At 45.6% G+C, this 12,117-nt stretch overlaps 1 long non-coding RNA gene across 1 annotated transcript; it reads right to left on the reverse strand.

Moving 5' to 3' along the window:
* Positions 1–565: 565 nt before the first annotated feature.
* Positions 566–8,019, reverse strand: LOC110017651. Its single transcript, XR_002872836.1, has 4 exons — positions 7,987–8,019; positions 5,743–5,853; positions 5,503–5,620; positions 566–1,527 (listed from the first exon to the last, which is right to left on the reverse strand). It is a non-coding gene; the product is annotated as an uncharacterized LOC110017651 (long non-coding RNA).
* Positions 8,020–12,117: the final 4,098 nt, after the last annotated feature.

The raw sequence follows: 12,117 nt of genomic DNA on the forward strand, positions 1-12,117 counted from the left end.
GCACTAATGATGCATTCAGGTGCCTCTCCTCAGCGTTGGAGGTTTGATCAGGTTGGCGTGGAGCAGCCATGTGTGAAATTTGCTCATTAACGCTGAGCGACATGTGACGTGGGACTGAGAAGACACTCGCAACAAAACTAGTCCAAAGTACAATAAATAACCGCTTCCAATGAGAGAACGCCGCTGTGGAACGCCACTGCAGAACGCTGCTGCGGAACGCCGCTAAGAGCATTCCTGAGAGCAGGAGCGCCATCAGAAAACACCTCTAAATCTAAATTTTAAAGCATGTCTTTGGTTCATCCGAAGGTCAAGGCCTGAGGTCACATGAAACGCTGGTTTGTTCTGAAACGTCTTTAGAAAATGACAAATTTGAGAAAAAATTTCAAACAAAGCTGACCTGAAGATTGCACGACCTGGGTGCAGAGGTAGAGCGGTCGATCTCTGATTAGATAACCACAGGTTTGATTCCCACCCTGCATGCCCATGTGTTGAATTGGGCAGGACACTGAACCATTATTGCTTCTGGTGCCATGTAAGGAAGGCGGGGTCACCATCAGTGCGTGAATGGTGCCGCAAGGCACTGTGGGCCTTAAAGAAAGGAAGAAAGCGTTGTATAGGTATGCGCCATTTACCTTCCGTTACACAAGTGACCACGCCCACATCTAACTCACTCCTGATTGAGAGAGAGAGACAGATAACTTTGAAAAGCTTCATAGGACCAGGAACAAAAGATGTGGACTGAAATGTAGGGACTGTAGTTCCCGAAGATCCCCAACAATTAGCCCCAAATCCTCCATAAACTGAAACTTCCTCCTGAGGGTCAGACGTGGCTGCAGAAGCACGTCTGAGGTCACGTGACCTGCAGCAGCAGCAGCACTCCTTTGTCTCGTGAAATGACACGTGTCACAGCATCCTGATGATTTTTTCACAAACACACACAGACTGTGTTAACTGTTAGGTTGTGTTGCAGTAAATCACAGCTATGACAGATGGGTGTTGCCAAGGGGAAAATATACAGCAATTTAAGCATCACAGTCTCACAGTGAGTAATGGCAGAGCGGAGCGAGCGGCGGGAAAAAGGCCAGAGACGGGAACAGTCAGAGCCGAGCGTCTGACAAACTGTCTGCCTGCTCTCATCCGTCTCCACGTCTGCCTGGGTTTGTATCCATTCATCCGGGTCTTTTGTCAGCTGTCTGTTGGAGATGTGAATCCGTCTGAATGTGAAGCTGAGATGCGGCTCGGCGGCGGCGGATGTTGACATCTGGAGGACGTCAGTTTATGACTGACAGGAGTCTAAAATAACGCCGGAGTTTCTGCAGAGAACAATCCAGACTTCAAAACCACAGACGTAACGTCCAAATAAATGTCACCGTTTTGGTTTTTCCTTCTCCACATTGTTTTCTGAACAGACCAAATAAACCAAATGGGGTTCAGCTTTGAACAGGAAACCTCACCAGAGTCTGTGGCGGTCTGGGTCGGCCGGCGCTGACAGCGGGGCGGCGCTGCACTGGAAGCCTGAATGTTTACCTGATTTTAGAAAACAAGAATCCATCGGATGTCACGATCTGAGACAGAACAGCCAGAATGAAGCAGGAAGTGGGAGGGGCATAGGGACTGGAGTTTGCTCCGCCCACTTCAACGTTTTGTAAATGGACGATTTGTCAGGAAAAAGTAAAGTGAGAGTTCTGTTAAGTCCACCAAGAGCTCCGCCCACATGTCCATCCCAAACATATAAAATAGGAATTTTTAACTTTTAAAAATAAATCAGTGTATAAAAATTTGCACCCAGCCTCTAGTGGCCGTTTGGGGAACTGCAACTCTCATTGCAGAAACTCTCTGACACCAACCTTGATGTTCTTTCCACTACTCTTTACTGTTTACGCCACGGGTGTCCAAACTTTCTATGGTGAGGTGAAAAACGCATGAAAAATGCAAAAAAAACTATTTTTCATTCCTTCGCTTAGAACAGAAACAAAAGTAAAAACAGTTTGATCAAAATGACTGTGGATTTCTGCTATGAAGAGCAGGTCGCTGCTTCAGCTGATGTAGCCGCTCAAAACGTCATCACCGTCAAGAAATCCTAAAAAGCTGCAGGGGAGCATGTGTTGATTTTCCGACAACAGCATGCGGGCCAGTAAAGATTTGAACGCGGGCCGGACTTTGGACATGCCGGATTTCCAGTGGATTCTGAAGTGCAGAAAAGCAGCTGATATAGAACCCCTTTCAGGAGTGTAGAGTTCACACGATCAACATAAACCAGCTGATTCTAACGACCTGCACGGTGGTGTAGCGGACAGCACTCCCACCTCACAGCGTGAAGTCACCGGTTCAAATCTCAGCTGGGTTCTTTCTTGTTTCCTTCGTGGGCTGATTGATGACTTCAGGTGTGCAACAGACTGACCCGTCCTTCACCTAGCAGCACCCCTGAAAGGGATTGGTCGGGTTCTAACGACGCATGGATGTGTAAACGGTGACAGTAGTTCACAGGAAATGCTATTTCATGTTGCCGGCGACATCTAAAGGGTTAATTTACATGTTTTTTTGTCCTGAATCCTGAAAATATTCCACCCTTAAACAGGAAACGGTCCTCATGTTCTCTCTGGTTCTGCAGAACCCAGGAGTCCACATCAATAAGACCCAGACAAAAGGTTTTGGAAAAGGCCGGCAGAGAAGCCGCATTAACCTTCGACCAGAGACACCACAGCACAATGACAGAGCTGCATCCGCCGCGTGCCGCCGCACTCGCCGCTTTTCACTTATTGGAGCTGTTTTTTAAAGCTGCCCGACAGAAAACAAGCGTCTCTTTGAGCGGCGGCAGCGCTGCTGTGCGTCTGTGAGCTTTTCATTTCTGCTGGATCTGTGGAGACCCGAAACAGATCACCTGCTTGTTCAACGTTCAGCGATTTTCCATTTTTTTGAGGATCTATGATTTTATTTAAAAAAAAAAACGGGATTACATTCACATACAAAGACTCATTTGAATACACTTTTTTTTTTGTGCATTTCAGCTCTTATCTTAAAAAGCTGAAACGTCTGATGTTCCTGCTTCAATCTGTAGTTCTACACTGAAGTTTTTCATTTATTGCTGCTTCAAAACCATAAAGGCAGTAAAGAAACTAAGCAAACAGCTGGTTAAACACTGAGCGTGTTCGCTCAGTTGGAGAATTTCTAAAACAGATAAACAAAACTAGAACAAATAGTTTGCTTTGACCGTCAGCAGCTGCATCCTTGAAGATGTTTCTGCAAAAGTTCAGTCTATTAACTAATGTCACTCAGTAGTGATGTCATAGCTGGAGATGAACAGACATATTTAACCTATATGAGTTATATTTTAGTATTGTTCAGACTTAATTTTGTCTTTCTGGAACATCAACGAACTGAAACCGTTCATTTCAATCTGATCATCTTCTGATCTATTATAAAGCGTTCCCACTGGTCTTTTCATTATGATGATGTCCTTTTAAGCCAAAATCCAAAAGCCTGTGTTGTTTTTTAGGACTTAGTTTCTGCAGAGCGGCAGGAGTTCATTAGAAATTCACCTCTGATTAGTGGGCGGGGCTGCTGACATTTATTGGGGTTGGTTTTTAAAATGATGTTTTTTCTGGAGTTCAACGTTCATCCTTCTTCTCTCTCTGCTTCATCCAACAGTCACGCATAAACCTCATCAGCTCTAAATGTGAACATAACGTTTAGCTTTGTGTTTTCATTTTTGAAAACATTTAGTGAAAAAAAGAAATACGAGGAAAATATTAATCATTAAACTTCATGTTTGGAACTTCCTGTTTCTGTTGTAATTCCTCTTCTGGTTTGAAACGTTTCCTGTCCTCAATCAAAAGTCTCAAAACAGCATAGAGACATATTTTAGTCCAACATTTTGTCTCCAACCAAATATTCCCTGGGATGAAAGTTATCTGGAAATTCCTGTTTGCATGTCATCTTCCAAACATCTGAGGGATGGAGGCTGGATTTGCTACAGTCATCATCATTTTGACTTCATCTCTCCTCTTTTATCTCCTCCCCGCCTGCGACTGCAGCTTTGATCTGCTCCATGTTTAATGAATGCGGCCTCTGAAACACTGGTCCACTTTAAGTCCAGGCTGAACTGCAGGAGGAGGAGGAGGAGAACAATCAGAGGAGGAAGCAGAGTGAGCCGAGGACCAGGAAGAAGCCGTTAAATAACACGGAAAAGTGAAATTGGGCGAAGAAAGGAAACACGGAAAGAGGACAAAAGAGGCAAAGCTGAGGAGATAAGAGGAGCAGAGTGAGGAGGAGAAAGACAAAGCGGGCTCTGTGGTGACCTCCATTAACCCTTCCTGTGCTCTCTGGCTGATGCATGAAGGAGCGGCGCCGCGGCGCCACGCGTGTGAGAACGTTTAAGGACGGCAGGTCTTCATTAGGTCAACATGCTGCCACTAAAGAAATGAGAAAACAGCAAAGACTCTGTTTTTAACGTGTTTTTGAGGCATTTTTCTGATGATGGAGGACATTTATGAAGAAATTTAAGGTCAAAATGACATTTCTCAGTATTTCTTTATTCAAATCGTTGTGAATCTGGATCAGATGAAAAAAATGCCGTTTAAAAAAGGTTTTGATGCCACCGTCTCTTTGCTCCGCCCCTTTCTGATCATCCATCTGCAGACCAACTGATCCATGAACGCCTTTGTGTTCCTGGTCTGAGCTGGAATCTGGATCAGAACCGGACGGATGGACAACTCTCATATTTATACCCATTTTTGTTGCACCGCTAAAGTTGGGTTGGGGGTCCGTAAGCTAGTGGGAGAGAGAGTAAACAAATGGATGATGGGAAGGCGGTGGGCTACGCCAACAGTCAGAGGTGAATTTCTAATGAACTCCTGCCGCTCTGCAGAAACTAAGTCCTAGAAAACGACACAGGCATCATCCACTGGCAACAGATGATCAAAGTGGGACTGAGGAACTGAAATGATGTTTCCACCATCAGTCCATGAAAACCTGGGAGTGTTCTGCTAAATCCAGATGAGTGGAGCAGAAGTTGGTTCTTGTCAGACTCGTACAGAAGCTGCATCCTCATGTAAAATCGCTTTGTTCTGTTTTAGGGATCCAGAGCATCATGTCCCTCTTATATCATCACAAAGGTAATGTGGACTCCTCCTCATTTTGGCGTAAAGCTCCACCTTTTTCCAGATTCTAGGCAGACTCAAGCAAATTTGATCTGAAATACATCCGGTTCACTTCGATTTACTGGGGCCGGATTAACGGTTCTCCTTTTCCCACCTCAGGGTGACACATGGGACAGAACTTCCCTCCATAACTACAATTCTAACCTCGTTTCTACTTTAAGTAATCATAGAAATATGTATTTCAATAAAGCCTTGGCCTGCAGGACTCCTGCTGAGACGCTCTCTCACTGATCTAATTACGTCTTCAGGAGCTTCTTCCAGAAAGAAACGGTGAATCCAAAGGGGGAAAGTTCCGGTTTTGGTGGAACGTGGAAAACCTTCCAATCAGCTGACGGCAACAAACCTTCTAGTTTCCAAATGTCCCTTCAGATTCATCCGGATGGCGAGCGTCTGCTTCCCGCGCTGCAGCCTCACACGTCTCCTGACAGCGTGTCGATGACGATGATCAGCCACAATTACGACTGTGCGGAAAGAGATGGAGCAGAAGTGGGTGGAGGGAGGACAGCAGCATTGATATGCTAATTTCTGTGGCACAAACAGCGACAGCCGCAGAATAGAAGGTTTCATTTTCTGTCTCACAAACCTTTCATTACGGCGAGAGCCGCGACCCGTGGTCACCGACGGAGAGACGCGCCCGGCTGACAGTCGAGCCTATTTCCTTTGTGCCGTTTCTTCACCAGAGCCCCTTTAAAAACTTTACAGAAATTGTAAAATGTTTATTTGATGATGTGGCTCCATGTTTCATGTTAGCCAGAAGCAAACATCGGCTGGAGGTGGAGTAGAGACGGTTTTACCGTCCCGCCGCGCATGTACGCCGTAAAACCAGCTGAAGTGATGAAGGAGCCACAACATCATTGGTCATTTATGTTGGCTAAGTGGAGACTGCTGCAGGGCTTTGCTGAGGTGTGGAGGAGGAAGAGGAGGAGGCTCTTTCATTTTGGATAAATGCTCCATCCCAGCTGCTCCGACATCCAACCTGGTTTTTCCCTTCATGAACAGAATTCCAGCAAAAGTCGCTTTCAGAGTCCCAGAGTTCCCGACCACAGAGAGGAGACTTCTGATCCACCTTAAACGCCGGCGGTGGAAGTTTGAACATCTGAGGCCAGAAAAGAGCCTGTGAAGGTGAGAGGTTCTCATCTGAAGCTGAGAATCCATCCACAAACTCATTTGTGCTCCGTAAGGACTGAGGGGAAACGGGGAGAAGGATCCTGAAAGATCTGGAAAAACCAGCAGAGCTGCTTCTTTGCTCTTCATGGATCAGAAGCAGTTCAAGTCTCTCACCTGCCTCTCTCTAATGAAAACGGGTCCAGGACTGTCCATGCATCAGCTGACCGAGACGGCTCAGAGAGGACGTCAAAGGCAGGACAACCCAACCCCGGTTCCTGAGATCCACCTTCCTGCGCCGAGTTCGGTCACATCTTCTGATCCAGCAAACAGCAGATCAGGAAAAGATGGACTGGGGGTCCACCTACAGCACAGGTGTCCAAGTCCAGGTCTCCAGAGCCAGAGTTATGGCTCTTGAGGACCAGGGTTGGCCAGTCCTGCTTGGACAGGTCCAGGTGACTAAGTAGGTGACTAAGTAGGGCCGGCTTTCGCAAAAATCAGCAGGATGTTGGCCCCCGAGGCCAGAAGTCTGACCCCCCCCAGACCTGAGGAACGTGGTTGTTCTAAGGAACTACGTTCACGTTGAAGTTACAAACAAGTTCGTTATCTGAAGATGGACCCGGATGACAGTGGACAGTTCAGAGCTGCAGCTCTGTTCCTGGATGAACCCACGCAGACACCAACATGCAGAACGTGTCCGGCTAACGGGCTGCAGACAGAACCTCAGTCATCCATCAAACATCCCACCACCAGCCGCCGCTCGGCTCTGCTCCAACCTTCCCAAAGCTTGGAGCTTCCTCGTGTTTTAATGAATGAACCGCTATTGATTGGTCATTAATTAACACATGAGCAGTCAACGCTTCTCTGGACAAACAAGCAAGCAGCTCAGCAAAGGTCAAGAAACTAATTAAAATACATTCAAGTTCAACTGTAGCCGACAGAGAGGAAGTGAGGAACCACAGAGCAAAAGTTTTCAACCAATCAAATTCTAATTAAGGCAAAGGAGGAATGTCTCTGTTTGATAATTATGTGCTTGTAACTGAGATTTAGTTTAAGTCTCTGTCGAACAGAAAAGCTGGTTTAACTCATGATTCATTTTAAAGAAACATTTTCCACATTTACCAAAGTAAGTGAATTAATGAGCAAAACTCCATCAGTCAGTCTAATGACAGACGTCCAGCTTCCTCTGATCACTGTGAGGCCACTTTATTAGGCACGCCTGTCCAAATGCTCGTTAATCCCAGCGTATAATCAGCCAATCACACGGCAGCAATTTGATGCATTTATGTAGACACAGTCCAGACTCAAACCGAACACCTGAACGGGAAGGAAGGTGATTGAAGGGATTTTGAACGTGGTTGTTGGTTCCAGACGGGCTGGTCTGAGGAATTCAGAAACTGCTGATCTACTGGGAGTTTCACCCACAACCATCTCTAGGGTTTACAGTGAATGGTCTGAAAAGAGAAAATATCCAGAGGGCAGCAGTTCTGATGGTGGAAATGCCTTGTTGATGCCAGAGGTCAGACTGGTTCCAGCTGATAGAAAGACAACAGGAACTCAAAGAACCACTGGTTCCAACCGAGATCTGCAGAAGAGCATCTCTGAACACACAACACGTCCAACCTGGAGGCAGATGGACTGCAGCAGCAGAAGAAGACCACACCGGGTACCACTGCTGTCAGCTAAGAACAGGAAACTGAGGCTACAATTCACACAGACTCACCAAAACTGGACCATAGAAGATGGAAAAACCTTGTCTGGTCTGATGAGTCTCCATTTCTGCTGCCACATTCAGATGGTAGGGTCAGACCCTGGAACCCGGAAGGAAAACACAGGTGAGTTGAATAGTAAGTAAACGATCTTTTTAATGAATTCAAAATGACTTGGAGACTTGATGTGGCTGGAGACTGAAGCGAAGCAGGTGAAGTAGCTTGAGGTAGTTATGGCTTGAGGCGAGGCTGGAGGTTGGAGTGAACTTGAGGCGAGACTGGAGGCTCTTGATGTTCTGAGAAGTTCTGTGGTACAGGTAATCCGGTGACTTAGGTGTCCACTCGTGGTCAGAATGTCCTGAAGGCGAGGCAATACAAGAGTTAGACGTGAACATGACCACTTAGACAAAACTAGACGTGAGACCAGGTTAAGCACCATCAGGGGCAACGAACTGGCGATGAATGCTGGTTCTGGATCTCCTTATGAAAGTCTAGTCAGTGATGAGGTGAGTGGACACAGCTGAGATGAATCAGGAGCCAAGCAGAGAGGGGAGGGGGAGGAGAGCTGACAGAGGCACCATGACATCAACAACATGAAAGCATGGATCCATTCTGCCTTGTATCAACGGTTCAGGCTGCTGGTGGTGGTGTCATGGTGTGGGGGACATTTCCTTGGCACACTTTGGACCCCTTAGTACCAGTTGAGCATGGTTCCAACGCCACAGACTACCTGAGTATTGCTGCTGACCATGTCCATCCCTTCATGACCACAGTGGACCATCTTCTGATGCTACTTCCAGCAGGATGAGGCTCCATGTCATCAAGCTGGAATCATCTCAGACTGGTTTCTAGAACATGAGATCGAGTTCTCTGGACTCAAACCTTCAGTTTCACAATAAAAGGCTTTTCAAGATTCTTAGTTCTTACTTTTACACAACATTTTACAGAAACTATAACATAATTAGTCTATTAGTACATTTATAATAATAATAATATGAATAAAACTTGTCAACTTCCAGAATAACCATGTGAAGGGAATAGTTTATTCTATTCTAATCTGTTCTTTCTATATTGAATGGATTCTAATTTGGTGGGAGGTTTGAGGCGCCTGTTCCTAACAAGTGTTGTAAAACAGCAAACAGTGCTATTGTCAGAACTGAATGTTTCTATTGGATTCTAGTTTTGTTTTTGATTAGAAACTGCAGCAGAAATGAACTCCAGAGCGGATGGGCGTCCTGACAGCAGATCACCGTCAGGGACACAGGTGGACCTGCGTTTTGCTGAGAGCCTGAAAGCAGCAGTCAGACATCTTCCCACAAACACACTCTCTGATGTGCGTCCTCTGTGAGGGCTTTACAAATCAGATTTGCCTGGAAATGATTTATGCATCACAGGGCTCTTAGAAAAACAAAAGCAAATCCAAAACGCCGTGATCCGGCGAGCGCCTCCACTTTGATCCCTTCTCTCCGCAGACGGGTTCAAGTGAGAGCTTTGTTCACCATCGGATCTCATCACATTCATATGCAGATCTTCATGAATGTGGAGAGGTTCTCTATGATTTCTGTGTTTGCTCCTGTCACGGAGGAGAGGTCTGAAGGTTTTCCAGGACTGTGGTGATCCTGATGCTTCCTCTCAGGTTAAGGCCTAAAACGGAAAACAGTCTGGAACCCAGAATGCTTTGCTCCAGATCATCCTGATATTCATCTGCAACCTGACAGGAATCTGTGGTTAAGACTGGGGTTGAATCAGAACTCCTCCCCTACTCCTCTGGCTCCTCCCTGTTGCTCCACTGAGGAGCTGTAGTGGTGTCCGAAAGTGTTTTTTTAAGGGGGAGCAGTGGCGACTTAGGACTGGGTATCCCTCTGTTGGTAGGGGGTCCGCCTCGCCGAGGAGAGACCTCTTCATGTGGGTGTTCTCCGAAACACAGAACTTTACCTTTAAACGTAAGTTATGACTTTTTTCTATGCGTAACTTTTTTAAAATGATGAAACAAATGTTGAGCGCTGGCAGCTACGCGCTAACGTAGATGACCAACAACTATTCCTGACGTCATAACAGTAACATCTTGATTTGAAGACACTACTTTTCCATGTATCTCCTCATGGAGGGCTAAATGTAGAGAATGGAAAATCCGTTAGGAAGCAATTCCGGTTTGGCCTCAGTCAGGATTCCTTCCAGATGTGCCTGAGTCCCTCCAGGAGAACATCAGGTGAGAAACCTCTTCTGCTCTCTCCACTCATGCGCTGAAGAAAGTGGCCAAAGACGCTTACAGGTGGCTGCAGGTGAGAACGGTCAAACGCAGGTGGAACCCACGTAACAAATAGTCCGCTTTTTGTGAGAAAAAAAAAGCGATCCACAGTAAAATAACAGGAATAAAGAACTAAAAAGTGGTTGAATATTTGTTCAATAAAGTTCATAGTGTCTGTATTGATAACTGACTTCCTAGGTTCTTATATCATCAGACACGGTTGTGTTTTTAACATACCTGACATGTTTTAATGGAAGACATCCATCAAAACATGTCAGGAATGGGAAAAAACACAACCGTGTCTGATAACAGAAGAACCTAAGAAGTTGGTTGAATGGCTCCAAAGCGTGCATTATCAGAAATTAACCCTTACTTATACAACACCTAAGGGTGAGTAAAGGGGAAGTAGGTGAGACACAGGCGTGTTCAAGTCCCCCCTCTAATACCTGCCCGTTAGTGCTGTTCACGCTAAACGTGCACACTCTTTTCAGCGGTCACTAAGGATCCAGTACTCGCACCTTCCTAACCACTAGAGCGTGGCGTAAGGACATTTTCCCTTGGCGTGTCTGAACAAATCTCAAGGGAACTGTGAAGATCCAGCCGCTCCTCTTTGTGTCTGTCTAGACCGGACAACCCAGAAACCTACAGAACCCGTGCAGGTCAACCCCCCTTAGGAGTGTGTGCGACTAAGACATGAGTTGTATTTACTATAGAAAAGACGTTTACACTATAGACACATTTAGGAAAACTGTTTAGGAAAACTGTGAAAATTCTTTGGATTCTATTTCTGATTTTTATACTTTGTTTAAAATCAAAATCCACAGTTTCTGCAGAACCTGAAGACATTCATGATGTTTCATCCGCAGCTTTGCCCTCCAACCCTGTAACTCTGCCTGGAGTCTCTGCTTTTCACAAGCTTTATGTTTGTAATCAATCACAGTAATCTGATTACTGCTCTACATCTGACAGGTGGAGGCGTCTGCGTTTGCGGGCTGGAGGCGTGGAAGGCGGAAAATCCAGACTTTAGATCTTTATTGGATGTTAAAATGTCAAAACGTTAATTTAATGGAATATTTGGGAGTCGAAAATCTGAAAATTCACCATCACTAAGCTCTGACCAATCAGAGTTCAGGGCTGCAGTTACTACGGCGAAGAGTAGAAAAACACAACAGAGCTGCTATTTTTTTTCTGATTAGGGAAAAAGTATATGTACACAAACTTTACTCACATAAACCTGACTGTAAACAAATTAGAAGAGAAATTTAATTAAAAGTGAATTTCAAATGAGCGCGTGGGTCTGTGTGTGTGCTATTCCCCCCAAGAAAGATCTGCTGCGGTTTAATGCATATTGAAATGAAAGAGCAACGGAGTCGAGGAAAAGTCGGATTAATGGAAGCAGAGAAGACGGGAGCGAGGAGCGGAAAGAACGACTTCATTAAACGGATTTAGAATCAGAGAGAGTCTCTGATGCAGTAAAAACCTTTTTCTCAGATCCTTAAAAAGCTGCGTTTGTGTCCCGACAACCACTCACCTGCTGCAGGTAAGAGTCTGCAGCAGTGACACTCACACCTGCTGTTCATGAGGCCAGACTGAGGAGGAAGAACATCTTCAAACCCTCCTCTTCATCAGACTCTGACATTCAGTCTCTCACCAAGCGCTGCGGAGATCTTTGGAAAAACAGGAAGTCCTGCTGCTGTAGGAAAACATCTGTAAATCTGGAGAAAGAAACCAATATGGCCTCCAAACCTCTGGAGGCCATATTGGTTTCTTTCTCCAGGTTTACACCTGTGCCCACATCTGTATCCACAGCTGTTCCTCAACAGGTGTCTAAAAACCGATGGTAGAGTTTTCCACGGTACCTGACTGACCTGTAGAGCCTGACAGGAATGTCCATGTG

Source organism: Oryzias latipes, chromosome 23 (assembly GCF_002234675.1).
Source record: "Oryzias latipes chromosome 23, ASM223467v1".
Lineage (NCBI taxonomy): Eukaryota > Metazoa > Chordata > Actinopteri > Beloniformes > Adrianichthyidae > Oryzias > Oryzias latipes.